Raw genomic sequence first — 13,011 nt, 5'->3', positions numbered from 1 at the left:
CAAACCTCTCTCCCTTTTCCTCCCTCCTCCTGCCCTATATACTTCTTCTTCATTAGGTCAAGCAGGAAGGCTCTAGCACTTCCTTCCATTAAGCCAGTACTTGAGACCGTCTGTTCTGGAGATGTGAATCTCCTTTGGACAGGGCTGGAGGGTTTGCCCTCGCTCGGACAGGTCACAGCTATTCCCATAACTGGCCAAGACCCTTAACAAACTCTCAGCTCATTGTGAAGTAGAGCTGAGGTGAGCTGAGAAATGCCCAGATCCCAGGATCTAAATGTTTCCTATGAAACCTCCTATTCTGTACCCACACCATGTAACCTGCTAATCGTGTTTTATACAGTCTCATAAGTGTCAACAAATGACACAGCTCATTACTTGATCTCATTTGAGACTAGAGTTGATGGTAACCACACACACGGAGGTGACAGTATTTTGGAGGGTATCTCAACCCAGTTCCCAGGTCAGTGTTTGGAGAGGCTGATGGGACAGGATTGACTAAGCTGACCCAACAGGTCCCGTCCTGTGGTAGGAGGCCACCCCCTCAGAGTTCTGTGCTCCTGCTGGGTCCCGCACACTTCTGCACCCACCAGACTCTTCAGAGTGTCTTATCTGCTTTGGAAAGCAGGAGAAAAGTCATCTGCAGAGAGAAGAAAATGACCTTGAGCTGGTTCATTGGTGGAAAAGGACAGCAGAGCTGGTCCGAGGGATGGGCAAAAACCTTGTCTCTGGTTCAGCAGAAGGAGAGCCTCACCAGCTCCAGTGAGACTCTTATGAGGACCTTTGGGGTAGGGCTCCCCCCAACACTTCAGGTTATGCAGGACATGGAAATGATGACTGTGCCCAGCACGGGTATTTCAGCAAAGACAGATAACTCCTCTTACTGCGTTTTTCCAGAAATGAAAAATTATGATCCACAGCAAAAGTCATGGCAGTAATAATGATTTTTGTTGCATGTTAACCTGACTAATAAGGTCCTGCAGACCTTCACATGTGTCAGGACCTACAGGAGCTGGCTGGGAGGGAGGATCCTGCTGCAGCTTCCCCACCTGCTCTGTCTCACTCACAGGCAGCAGCAGCATTTCCCATCCTGGGGCATCCACCAGTGATTTTGTTTTCCTTGCCGTTGTGTTGAGCATGGGAGCCAGGGTCTGCAACCCGTTCAGTAACAAAAGCAGTGTTTGGAAGGACAGCGTTCACGTTTGCTCTCTTTGCTATCATGCATGCTAACATTGCTTTACTAATAAACTATGAACTCTGGCAAAGAATACATTTGTTTTACAGATCAAATATAAGAATGCAGCACCCAGTAGAAAATTTTAATTTCACACACATTTTCCCTTCAGCAACTATCAACATGAGATGTTCAATTCATTGTGACTTCAAGTGCCACCTTTAAACCCCCAAAATCTGGAGCAAAAATGAAGTCAAAACAAATGGGGAAAAAAGTAATTCTGTTTTTATTTTAAATGTCAAAACAAGATGTCACTTTAAACATTTTTAAAGTTAAAACAAATATTATAGAATATATTAAAAGTGCTATGCAGATTAGCTAAAAATATTTATTTTTGGAATAACTTTTTTTTCTCCCCTAAATGCATGTGTCCACAGCAAGCTGTATGGTTTGAAAAAACACCAAGCAGAGGTTTAGCTGTTTCATTAGCTAGCCTTCCTTACCCCTTCTGTTTGTGTTTTACTGTGCACGGAGGATTAGCATCAAATACAGCAATGTGTTTGCAATATAGCATCAAAAAACACATGTCTAGACCCAAAACGTCATTTCAGGCAGCAAGAGAACAGAAAAAATGAGTAGAACATGGAACATCCCACTCCACTAAATAATCGTAATAACAGGAGAGGAAGAGGTCTCTGGAAGATCAAACTTTCTTCTGAAAAATATTCCTGAGGACATTTTGACAAAAGAGTAGGTTCACAAGTATTGCTGTCATCAAAGTGAATGACTTCACCGGTGCAGTAGCACTGAAGTGCTCCAGTTCCCGTTTTATTACACCTCTGCCGTTTACAGTAAACCCATGAAAATTATTCAGATGCCACATGGTCACACAACCCCTTCGGTGCTGAAAAGGATAAGGGCGAGACTAAGAGTGAGGTCTTCGTACATTCTGTTACGTATTAAATCCCAACACCAACATCTCAACAGATGGAGGCATTTAGAAGAAGAGAACAACTGAGGAAGCAAACTAAGCAAGCAAGTAAATGAAAATTATTGGAAAAAATATTATTACTGGTTATTAAGAAATTAACACTTCACTGTCTGAGCTAGAAGTTTACTGTGAAAGTTTTAATCTCAAAGAAGATAAAAAACAGGAATGGGGGCAGATTTTTTTTTCCCTTTAATTTTCTTTTCTAACAGCAAAATAATTTTTCCCTGCAAATAAAGCATTTCTAGCACTGATGTCCACAAGAAACCACACGAGTGGTTGGGTTTGGATGTGCCTTAGCTGCACGTAACTGATATGATTCAAAAATGCCAGAAGAAACAATGGCATGTGAAGATACATCAAAATGTGCATTAACTTCCTTTATAATCAAATATTCTCTGCTAGCCCTTTCTTTCCTGCCTTCTGTTTTGTGTGCTTGTTTGTCACTGAGTGTTTGTAGAGCAGGTACAAAAACTGGACCTTGACCTTCTTTGGAGTCATCACAAAACAAATTAATATAAGAAGTAAACATGCTGTAGCAACTTACAGGTGCATCCTAGCTCATTTCTCTCAAAAAAACCAGAACATTTCTAAACGTGAAAGTAAAAATGGAAGGCAGATTAACCCCGATTACTATATATCATTATTTCTAAGACTCTTGCTGGGATATACCCTCAGGTATGTGTATCACATGTAACAGGTGCTATTCATGGTAATACAAATAGCAAGAGCAGAAGTGATGGAAAAATACTTCCCTGTTTATACAGTATTATGAAGCTTTGCTCTGTCATTCTATTTCCAAGACTTCCTTTTTCTCACTCCACCATTTGACAAATCCAGGTACACTTCTGAGTCCCTGAAGGATGAGCTACGAACAGCATGATGACCACACACCTGGTACTTCTATGCATGAACCCAATGACTTTTGATCTGACAATGATCTCCACGAGTCTGTTATTTATTTTCACTCTAACCGTCTTAAAGGTAAACCAAACTACCTAGATGTAATTGCAAAATCCAAGGACAGAGAATTATATGCAGGTTGACTTCACAGATAGAAAACAACTGATAAGAGACCAATATGACAGCTGACTGTAGTTAACCTTTAATTGGGGTCCAGCAGCAGCATGTGCTTGCTAAATACGCTGTTTCAAAAGCAAAAATACACATAATCCCATCTTGTTTATGCAACAAGTACAATTAATAGGAAACATTAATCTCTGGTCTGACGTGACCACGTTTACGTTATAAAGCCACAATGCAGTGAGCACCGTTTGACACCAAGCTTCAAGTAGGATTGCTTTGATTTTGTCTTTACTTTACACTGCGAAACCAGTGCCTTAATGTTGACTTTGCAAAGACACCAAAGTTTGTTGTTTTCTTATAAATAAAATAATCATTTACACATACGTGTATTTAAGCACAAGCAGGCCTCTTTAATCAGGTTTTTGCATACGCTTTGCTATGTTTTAGAGCAGTCCAAGAGAAAGCCCAGGGGCAGCTTTCCCCAGCTCACATCAGCTATGACTGATCCCTTCTTGCTGCACCTCTCTTCAGTGATGTAATTCTAATACTAATTTCCCAGTTTATATTCACAAGAGACATAGAGCAGGAAAAAAAAAAAGGCAAGCTGTGTATCCCCACCTAAATTTATTTACAAAGTCCTTCACACCTTCATCCCTATGTTCCACTGCCTGTAGATATTTCAGTCAGTTTGAATGAATAGGATTTCCATGTGAAATGAAAACAGGGGGACAAAGGTTATTTTGGGCAGTGCTGCTGTACAAGATAGAACTAGAAATACAAAACAGGTTTGCAATGACCGCTCTGCGGCAACACTGGTGGGATCTGTATCCCACCGCATGAGAGATGGTGGCCAGGAGGACCACTTGCCATACAGAACTTAAATGAAAAATGCGCACTAGAAAAGATGAGGCGTAAAGGTACTAGAGGCTGCCAAGCTAATGGATTTATGCAAAAGAAAACAAGCAGTGAGAGGGATTTGCAGCTAACCACTCCTCGTGGCATGGATGGAGCAATTGGGCAGGAAGGGAAAGGAGCTGAAGACTGAGAAGCACGGCTGAGCTACCCAGCGCCTCAAAGGGAGAGCGCAGAGTTCATAGACAACCGGGGGAGAGCCCCAGGCCTCTGAAGGTGGTAAAAACACCCCACAAAAGCATACAGTCAAGCCTATTTCTCAATGCCTTTTTGAACTGTGCAGGTGCCTGTTAAACAGTCATCTCTTAGACACTGGTGAATAGGAACCATTTTCTTCTGACACGTATCCCAAACTGCTTCAAAAGGGTGACTCAGAAGTGTTCCTGGAGTCAGCGTTCATAGTTCTGACCTCTTTACAGAAAATCGGTTGGTTAGCTGGCCCGACAGAGGAAGGGGATAACACACACAATTTGTGGAGTGGATCCCTGGGCTTTCAAACCACAAGTTGACTCGGAGTATGCGAGCAAGAGACAGTCCAGGTACCACGGGCTGACCGGGATGGCAGGAGACCCTCATGCAGCTCTCCCACTGTGATAGCTCTGCCAGGGGGAGACATCTGGGTTCTTGCCATGGAAAGAATTATTTCTATCGACATTCCTGCTCCAAACAGCTCATAAAACTCAGCCATCATCTGATCTGCAGCCCCTGTGGAGAGCACAGGCTGCGCCTCAGCCCCAGCTGGCACAAGCGTAGCAGAATGACTGGTGGTCCCAAATCTCACAGCCTAATCACCAACCTCATTCAAAAAAGCTAAAATCTCAGAGAGATAAATATTTGGAGAGCAAGCAGCTGAACAGTGACAAGAGGCATCTGTCTTTCCCACCCCTTAGACTGATGCCAGGCTGCCTGAAGCCTTTTATGCAGGTGAAATTTCATCTGTTGCAGAGGAGCTCTGGAACGGATGAGTCACTGAGAAAGATAAGGCCATGAATGAGGCCATAAATAATAAAAGCAAATCTAGATGGCAATGTCACCCTTACATTTTAGGCCATTGAAGTTGAGCATAATTAAGTGCAGCGTGCAGCTAGTGGAGCTGAGGCTCAGAGAGGCCACGCAGTTTGTCACACAACCTGGTGGTAGATTTGAGACTCAAAACCATTTTTCCTGATTCTTCACCTGGTGCCCTACCAGCCAGGGCCCTTGGGAGTACTGGGCCAAGCCCCAAATTAAATCTATTCATGCTCGTTCTTGCTTTGTAGGGCAGACCTCTCCTACTGGAGCTTTACGCATTTGGGAGCCTGTTCTTGTGCTGACAAGCCTGGAGTGGCACAGCCTCTGAAACAGAAACACTTCTGGGGAACAACTCCAAGGCCCACAGCGCTTGCCAGAGAAGCACACACCTCCTTCTTTTTTATTCCTCTGAGGTAATAAGCTTAAATTCAATGTACCCCTTGGGAAGTTTCCCTGAGCAGCTCTCTGCAGTGCTTCAAAGCACTCCTGCGTGGTTAGCAATCGTCCCTAGCAGGAGCAGACCACCCTTTTGTCCTTCCCAGTTTAGTCATACCTTCTGTCAACCCTCTCTGCCAAAATTTAGAACCCACCTAAAACCAGCAAGTTACCATCCATCTGCATCGCCCTCCCTTGAGCGACAAAGCCAAGACACCCATCTCTGGGCAGACGCAGGGCGACTCAAGGCTGTTTGGGTCCTGGGGCTTGCTCAGCCTCTGCTGCTCCCGGGAGCTGTGCGATACCGGGCGGACCCGCTCAGCCACATGAAGGTGACCTTCTTGTTTAAGGGACTCTTTGCTGAGTGACTACAGCTGCACCCAAATCTGGACTTGCCTCTGCCTGCAGGGGATGGAGCAGAACGTAATAAAAAACATGACTGCATTAGCCTTGTTGCGGCTGGAAACATCGGAGGTTGAGATTAAAGCAGTGCGTGAAGGGAGAGGACGGATGGGAAGCGGGCACAGGAGGTAGAAGGGGAGGAAGCAGCAGTTTGGCACCTCAGTGGAGGAGGCTTTGCCTGCTGGAGCAGTGGTGCAGGGGGCTGCATGCCCGGCCCACCTGTGATGCTGGGCACAGCAGCTGCCTTCAGCTTTCAGGCCCTTCTCAAATAAAGGAGTTGTCACTGCCCTGGCTCTCCAAGCAAAGGTCATATCTCACAAGAGCTCCGAGCTAAATTACGCCTTATTTTCTCTCCGTTTGAGTCTGTTCACCCACAAGGCTCATCTCCCTGTTCAGAGTTACTGAAAGGGTTGGTACAAAATGTGTACTGCAATAGAGGGTCTTGTGTGCTAGGACAAGATGCCCGTAATCTGGGGGAAGATAGAAAAGATCAGAAATAGGTGTTCTTACAAGATGGTGGTGATTTTAAATAAATTAAGCAACTGTTTTTCACTAAAAAGATTCCTTCAAAATGCAGGGAACAGTCCACCAGGCAGCTAGCAAAAACTCTGCTATCAACAATACTGTGGTGCCCTCAAGTGGATGCAGAACACTCAGAAACATGCTACACTCTGCGTCCTCCTCGCGAGCGTGGTCCATGCTCTCTGGTTTGCAACCCCAGCCTGCAAACACAGCGCACGCCCACCCTAAGAGCCCTGTGCAATGCCAGAGGAATAAATGCGCTTCAACATCAAGAGAGTGCCAGACCAAAAGTTTCTCACTTAGTTAAGAGAAATTTCTTTTTCAAGAAATTATTTGATTTGGGAGGAAAAAAAGCCTTAGTTACAGCATTACCCTCCTGATGGTTCCAAGGGGTAAGCAGAAAATCGAGGGGCTTTTGGGCCCAACCACAGACCAAATGCCGTTGATCTTGATCCCCTTCCCCGATGCAGTATTGTTTGCCTTCCTCTGGAAATCAGCAGTTGATGCCAACTTGCCTGACGCCAGCCCTTGCCGATGTGCCATGCAGTCACCTCGCCGTGCCAGCAGCTGTGAAATACTGGGTTTTGCCCCTTACTGCATCACCAGTGGCAAAATACCCACCAGAAGTTTGCCTGAGCCAACTACTCCCTTCCCAGAAAATCCAAGGGACAGCGCAAGCTCAGCAGAGGCAGTTTGGGTGAGACGACCCCAGCCTAGGACAGAAGCGGGTTCAGGTGTGTGGATGTGAGCCACACAGTGCCCCAGCCCTCAGGAACAGGGAAGGGGCCCAGGTCTGCTCTACCTGCCAGAGCAGACACGGCCACCGAGGCAGAAGGAAGGATGCCCCGCGGCGAGGTCTGTGTCACATAATAAGGGTGAAGGTGCGACCTGGGCACTGCACGAAGCAGATCTGTGAAACCAGCATGAGTTCCGAGCCAGGCGTGCTGCAAGTCGTCAAGAAATACTGTAACTTTTAACTGGAAACCGATGCCAGAATCACTGCTCTTCAGAGTAATGTCATTGTCACAGGAGAAGATGGACAGAAAGCAGCGATAAAGATATTACCATAAAGATAATCAGCAGTGAACTGGACATACAGGTTAACAGCACATTAGAAAAGACACAGGCCCCATTTATGGCTTCCTCCTTCCCATGCTTATGTTACAAATGTACCATGCTCTTTGTCATATCAGAAAGGTATAGGGGCAGCACGGCCTCCAACAGACACCCTTAAAGAAGGCAGGGAAGATCTTGAGAGGCTGGAGGGGAAATAAAAAGACCCTGACATCTAGTTCACATAATTTTTAAAAATCCCTCATTTTTAAGACTACACAATGAGCCTGGCTGAGCTTACTGCTCAGAGGTCACAGGGCAAGTCATGCTGCTACTAGAGAGGACTTAAATCATGGTGGGTGAGTGTTGTGGTTTAACCCCAGTCGGCAACTGAGCCCCACACAGCCGCTCGCTTACTCCCCGCGGTGGGATGGGGGAGAGAATGGGAAGAGCAAAAGTAACAAAACTTGTGGGTTGAGGTAAAGACAGTTAAATAATTGGAACAAAAAATAATAATAATAATAAGTTGTAATGAGAAGGAAAACAACAAAAGACAGACAGGAACAAAACCCAAGGGAAAAATAAAACCATTGATGCAACCGCTCACCACCCGCCAACCGATGCCCAGCCCGTCCCTGAGCAGCGATCACTGCCCCCCAGCCAACTCCCCCCAGTTTATATACTGGGCGTGACGCCATATGGTATGGAATAGCCCTTTGGCCAGTTGGGGTCAGCTGTCCTGGCTGTGCCCCCTCCCAGCTTCTTGTGCACCTGGCAGAGCAGGGGAAGCTGAAAAGTCCTTGACCAGTGTAAGCACTACTTAGCAACAACTAAAACATCAGTGTGTTATCAACATTATTCTCATACTAAAATCCAAAACACAGCACTATACCAGCTACTAGGAAGAAAATTAACTCTATCCCAGCCAAAACCAGGACAGTGATGTAAAACTTAATTTAACAGTTATGCTTAGCTAATTTACCTCAGCTAAACACTCTATGGGCAGAGGTCTGTTAAAGGAGTAATGCAAGTGCTGAGACACATTCACGCAGTGCTCAGCTCCCTGCCTGTCCTGGCATTTTCTGCAGAGCTGCTCCCGGGCCAGGCAGCCCCAGCCTGTCCTGGTGCCTGGGGTTCTTCCTCCCCGGGGCAGGGCTTGGCATTTGTCCCCACCAAATTTTACGGAGTGCCTGTTGATCTGTTCCTTCAGCCTGCCCAGGAAAAGCAGCCCTGCCCTCAAGCTTTTATTGTCTGCAGATTTGATGAGGGTGCATTGCATCACCTCCTCCAGGCCATTGATGAAGGTGTTGAATAGGACACACCCCAGCAACAAGTAGAGAACTGCAGGGGGCTGTAAAGTACAGCCCAGTAGCCACTGCCCTCTGGGCCCAGTCATCCAACCAGTGTTTTCACCCGTCTTGTAGCTGTCCATTCATCCACCCAGTCCCCTGTATCCTGCCTTGGATACAAGAGTATTGTGGGAGGCAGTGTCAAAAACCTTGCTAAAGTCAAGGTAAATGGCATCCCTTGCTCTCCCCTCATCCCCAGATCCAGTCATTTCATCATAGAAGGCAATCAGGTTGGTCGAGCATGACTTGATCTTCTGAGCAGCTGTGGAAAGAACTGGCAATATAAAACTAGAGCTACAGCAAACTGTATTTATTAGAAGGAGCATTCCTAGGTATATAGAGAAATCATGGTCAATAGGAGTCAATCAGAAACAGCTGTCTGGCAGAGCAGGAAGGAATACAAACTTCCTTAAAACAATAAACTAAGTTCAGAAACAGGTACCTAATTTAGCTCTCTGAAACAGCTGCTTTAGAGCATTCCCATGCAAAAGTATCCAACACACTGATACAAATCCTAGTAAAGATTTAACTCTTGAAGGAGTTAAAGAGAACCTGATTACGGGAGGCACTGAAGGAGTGCATGGGCACTGTACTCTTAAAACACCAGCAGGACATGGTTCAGCCCAAGGGGCCGGTAGTATGTGGACCAGGCACCAACAGACACCAGTAACCAGCGTGTTTGAGCAGAAATAGCAGGTTTGGTCACAGTGTATGGTCATAACAAATTTTAGACCTGTTCATTGGCAGACCAGCATTGTCTGACTGTGGACAAAAAACACTTGCGATCAATGGCCTCAGGAAACATGCCTTTTGGACATCACAAAAAGGCTCTGTGTGTTTGAAGTCAACACATGTAATTTGCAAATCAAATGCCAACCTGGGAGAAATTTGGTGAGTGCAGAAATTTTTCCCTGAGGATCCATCAGAAGTGAGCTAAAATATAGTCCAGAGCCAGTGGTGTGTCAGTAAAGTATTGCACAGCTCAGACAATTACAAGAGCTCTAACTCAAAACAAAACCAGACCAAAAAAAGAGGTAGAGCTATGAATACAAAAGATTATGAACAACCTCTTACTGGCACATGAGAAAACTGTCAGTACAGGTAGAAACCTGTTTAAGGGCACCTAGACTCTGACAAATTATTTTTTAGATATAGAGATCTAAGAAGGCTAAGAGACATTTTGTATTAGCTTGAAATGAACAGGTGGATTGAAGACATTGTCAAGACCTGCCAGTTTTATGCCAAAAGCACAGGCCCATGCAAAGAAGAGAAGGGACTGGTGACACTGGCATACCAGCTCTTATACCAATGCCAGTATCAATTTGACATTGACTGGACAATGACATATTGCTCTAGAACATAATCACTGATCATAACATACCCCAGGACAGTACCTGACAACAGTACGAAGAGAAAACCACCCCACACGCCGGCACCACTTTGTTCCGACCGTGACACGGTGGGACAGTTGAATAACCACAAAGGAAGCAAACCTGCACTCTGGCTGCTGTGGGTACAGATCTGATTTTGATACAGTCACAACACATTAAAAGCTGGCAGTCATTAATGTAACTACAACCAGGAAGCAGTACTTACAGCAGAAATGCAACATTAAGCAATTAAAAGACAATATTACGATCAGGGAAAGTAGTTGAGCTCGGGACGCAGAAGATGCAACAGAACATCCTTCTGCTGAGGAAGTCTCTTCTACTCAATTCCTCAGTGCTCACCAAGCACCAGTCCTGACCCCAGCTGGAACGATCTTCCCAGGGCAGATCTGGCCACGCCATACCAGCAGCGTGAGGGCGGCACTGATTTACAGTCTTGCCTCAGACCGACCTCCTCAGGCTTCCCATTCCTTTCTGACCAGCAAGTGACATCCATGTCTGTCACCCTGGGTAGCAGCACTGCCTACAGGAAAGGACTGCTGTCCAGAGACCGTAAGGGCTAAACCAGAGACTAAATATTACCAGATGCTATATCCTTATGGGAGGTTGGCATCCTCAAAAAATAGGAGAAAAACATGTTGTAGAGACAACCTGGAGAGCAACATTTCTCTTTACCAAATAGCCCCTAGACCTGTAAGAGCAAAAGCCAGTCGTTTTCCTTTTGTTAAGTAAAGAGGATAGAAGGGTTCCAGGATTTTCTTTTAGAAATAACAAGGGATCACAGATTAAAATAAAGTGGCAGGACAAACAAACAAAGATAGGTCTAAGAATAAGGCTTTTGATTTTTAAAATTGAAAAGAGCATGAATAAAAAATTTGCAAAACTTAAAAAAAAGGAAAAAACTTCTCAAAAAATTATTTCTCATCCATAAAAGGCAACAAGGAAAAATAAGGACAATATACAGCTAACTGAATTCACATATAACCCCAAAAGAAACCAATTCTCTGCCCCAGTTTTCAGTGAGGACCATGATGTCCTCATGGAGGAACTTGACACTGAGCACATTCCTAAGTGAATCCATCACTTAGGAATTGGAAGGGCAACTTCATTTGCGCTCAAGGGAAGGTGCTGATCACCATCTCAGAAGCATCACTGCGCACTTGCCCCAGGCCCTTCTTTCCTTAGCATCCAGTATGGGTCAGAGATAAGATATTAGGCTATGTGGACCTTAATTCTGACCCCACCAGCTGCTCTTCTGTAATTCTGAAAGGATTGGCATATGAAATTGCAAGTGAGGTAGACTCATTTTAGAGTGAGGGTAACATGCTTGAAGATCACCAAGATTTTTTTAAAAAGGCAAAAAGATGCTGATCTATGCAAGCCTGGTTAGCCTGATCTCAAAAGTATGCCTAGATTTAAGAAGAAAAGTGTGTAACAATAATGTAGAAAGTGACACAAAGTACAGCTTGGGTTTATTAATGGTAGCTCAAACTACACTAAACAATTTATTTCCTCCTGACAGTCAGGAGGTCAGGATGCATTGCATATACCTTGACATACAGCCTTTGGCACAACAGCCTCTTACTGGTTGAAACAGGGAAAAAGTCAACCATTAAGACAGATGACAACATACATACAGTACTAATGCTGGTCTTGCTTATGTCAGTTTGGATGTCATCCTGCTGGTCAGAAAGAAATCAGAAGCCTGAGGAGCTCAGTGCAAAGGAAGATGAGTTTCAGTAGGCTGGAAAGAGGCTTTTAGAGCTCCCTCAAAGCTTAAGGATCACAGCTAATATTTTCATTAATGACAAAAGCAGCATTCTAATAAAATTTATCGTTAGCTCTGCTTTTATCGTCCTCAGTTCAAGAGCAGTAATTCAGGTCTAGGTGGTTATCTTCTTGGGTAGGGGTGAAAATAAGTTGCAGTAAACTCAACCATACAAAGAGCAGGTCAAGCGCCTAGAACCAAAGCAAAAGCATTTCAGCTGCACGCTGTGAGCTTTGCAGTTGGAGGTGAAAGAGGGTGAGGGGAGAGAGAGAGTGTGCTGTATTAGTCATTTTTTATTAGTTATCAATCACAACTGCTTAAGCCAACAAAAAGGATACAGCCTTGGGATTGTACTCAGAAAAGCATTCCCTGAAAAGACAAAATAGTGTTAAGTATTTCCCTCTAAAAGGCACCTGGTAAGACTTCTGAAATAGTTTCATTTTCAATTCGTCCTCTCTGAATATGGCTAACCAGGATGTGCAAAAGGGTAGACAGGTTACTAGGTGGGTCAGGAACACACTCTACAGAAAAGCCTGACTCACTTCGCCAAGCAGAAGGAAGGCTGGGAGAAAGCAGGAGGGCACCAGGCAGTTTCTCACCCTCCCAGAGAAGCTCTTGGAGTACCTCCCTGTTTCTGGTTGGGAATTTGTTTGTTTTGTTATGTGCCTTTTTTTATTGGATTCATTCACACCAGGAACTACAGTATGTTTTTGCTGCAGAGGGAAGTGGATGCTTCATCTAGTCCTGTGTTAATATCTTCATCTTTCTTTTATGCTTGGCCTGTCTTAAGGAAAGGAAATTCTTCATTATTAGGCTGTGATGTTCTAAGAGATGCTTAAGATGAAAATCCATTAACCTCTGTGATACCTTATCTCAACATAGACTTCAAGTTACTATTGTAATTGCAAAATTAAGAAAGATATGATATTTTGGTTAATAAGAATAAGCAAGTCTCCACTTGTAATGACTCCTGTTTACCGTGAGCA

Source organism: Ciconia boyciana, chromosome 3, assembly GCF_034638445.1.
Source record: "Ciconia boyciana chromosome 3, ASM3463844v1, whole genome shotgun sequence".
NCBI classification, from domain to species: domain Eukaryota; kingdom Metazoa; phylum Chordata; class Aves; order Ciconiiformes; family Ciconiidae; genus Ciconia; species Ciconia boyciana.
This window is presented reverse-complemented; position numbering follows the sequence as displayed.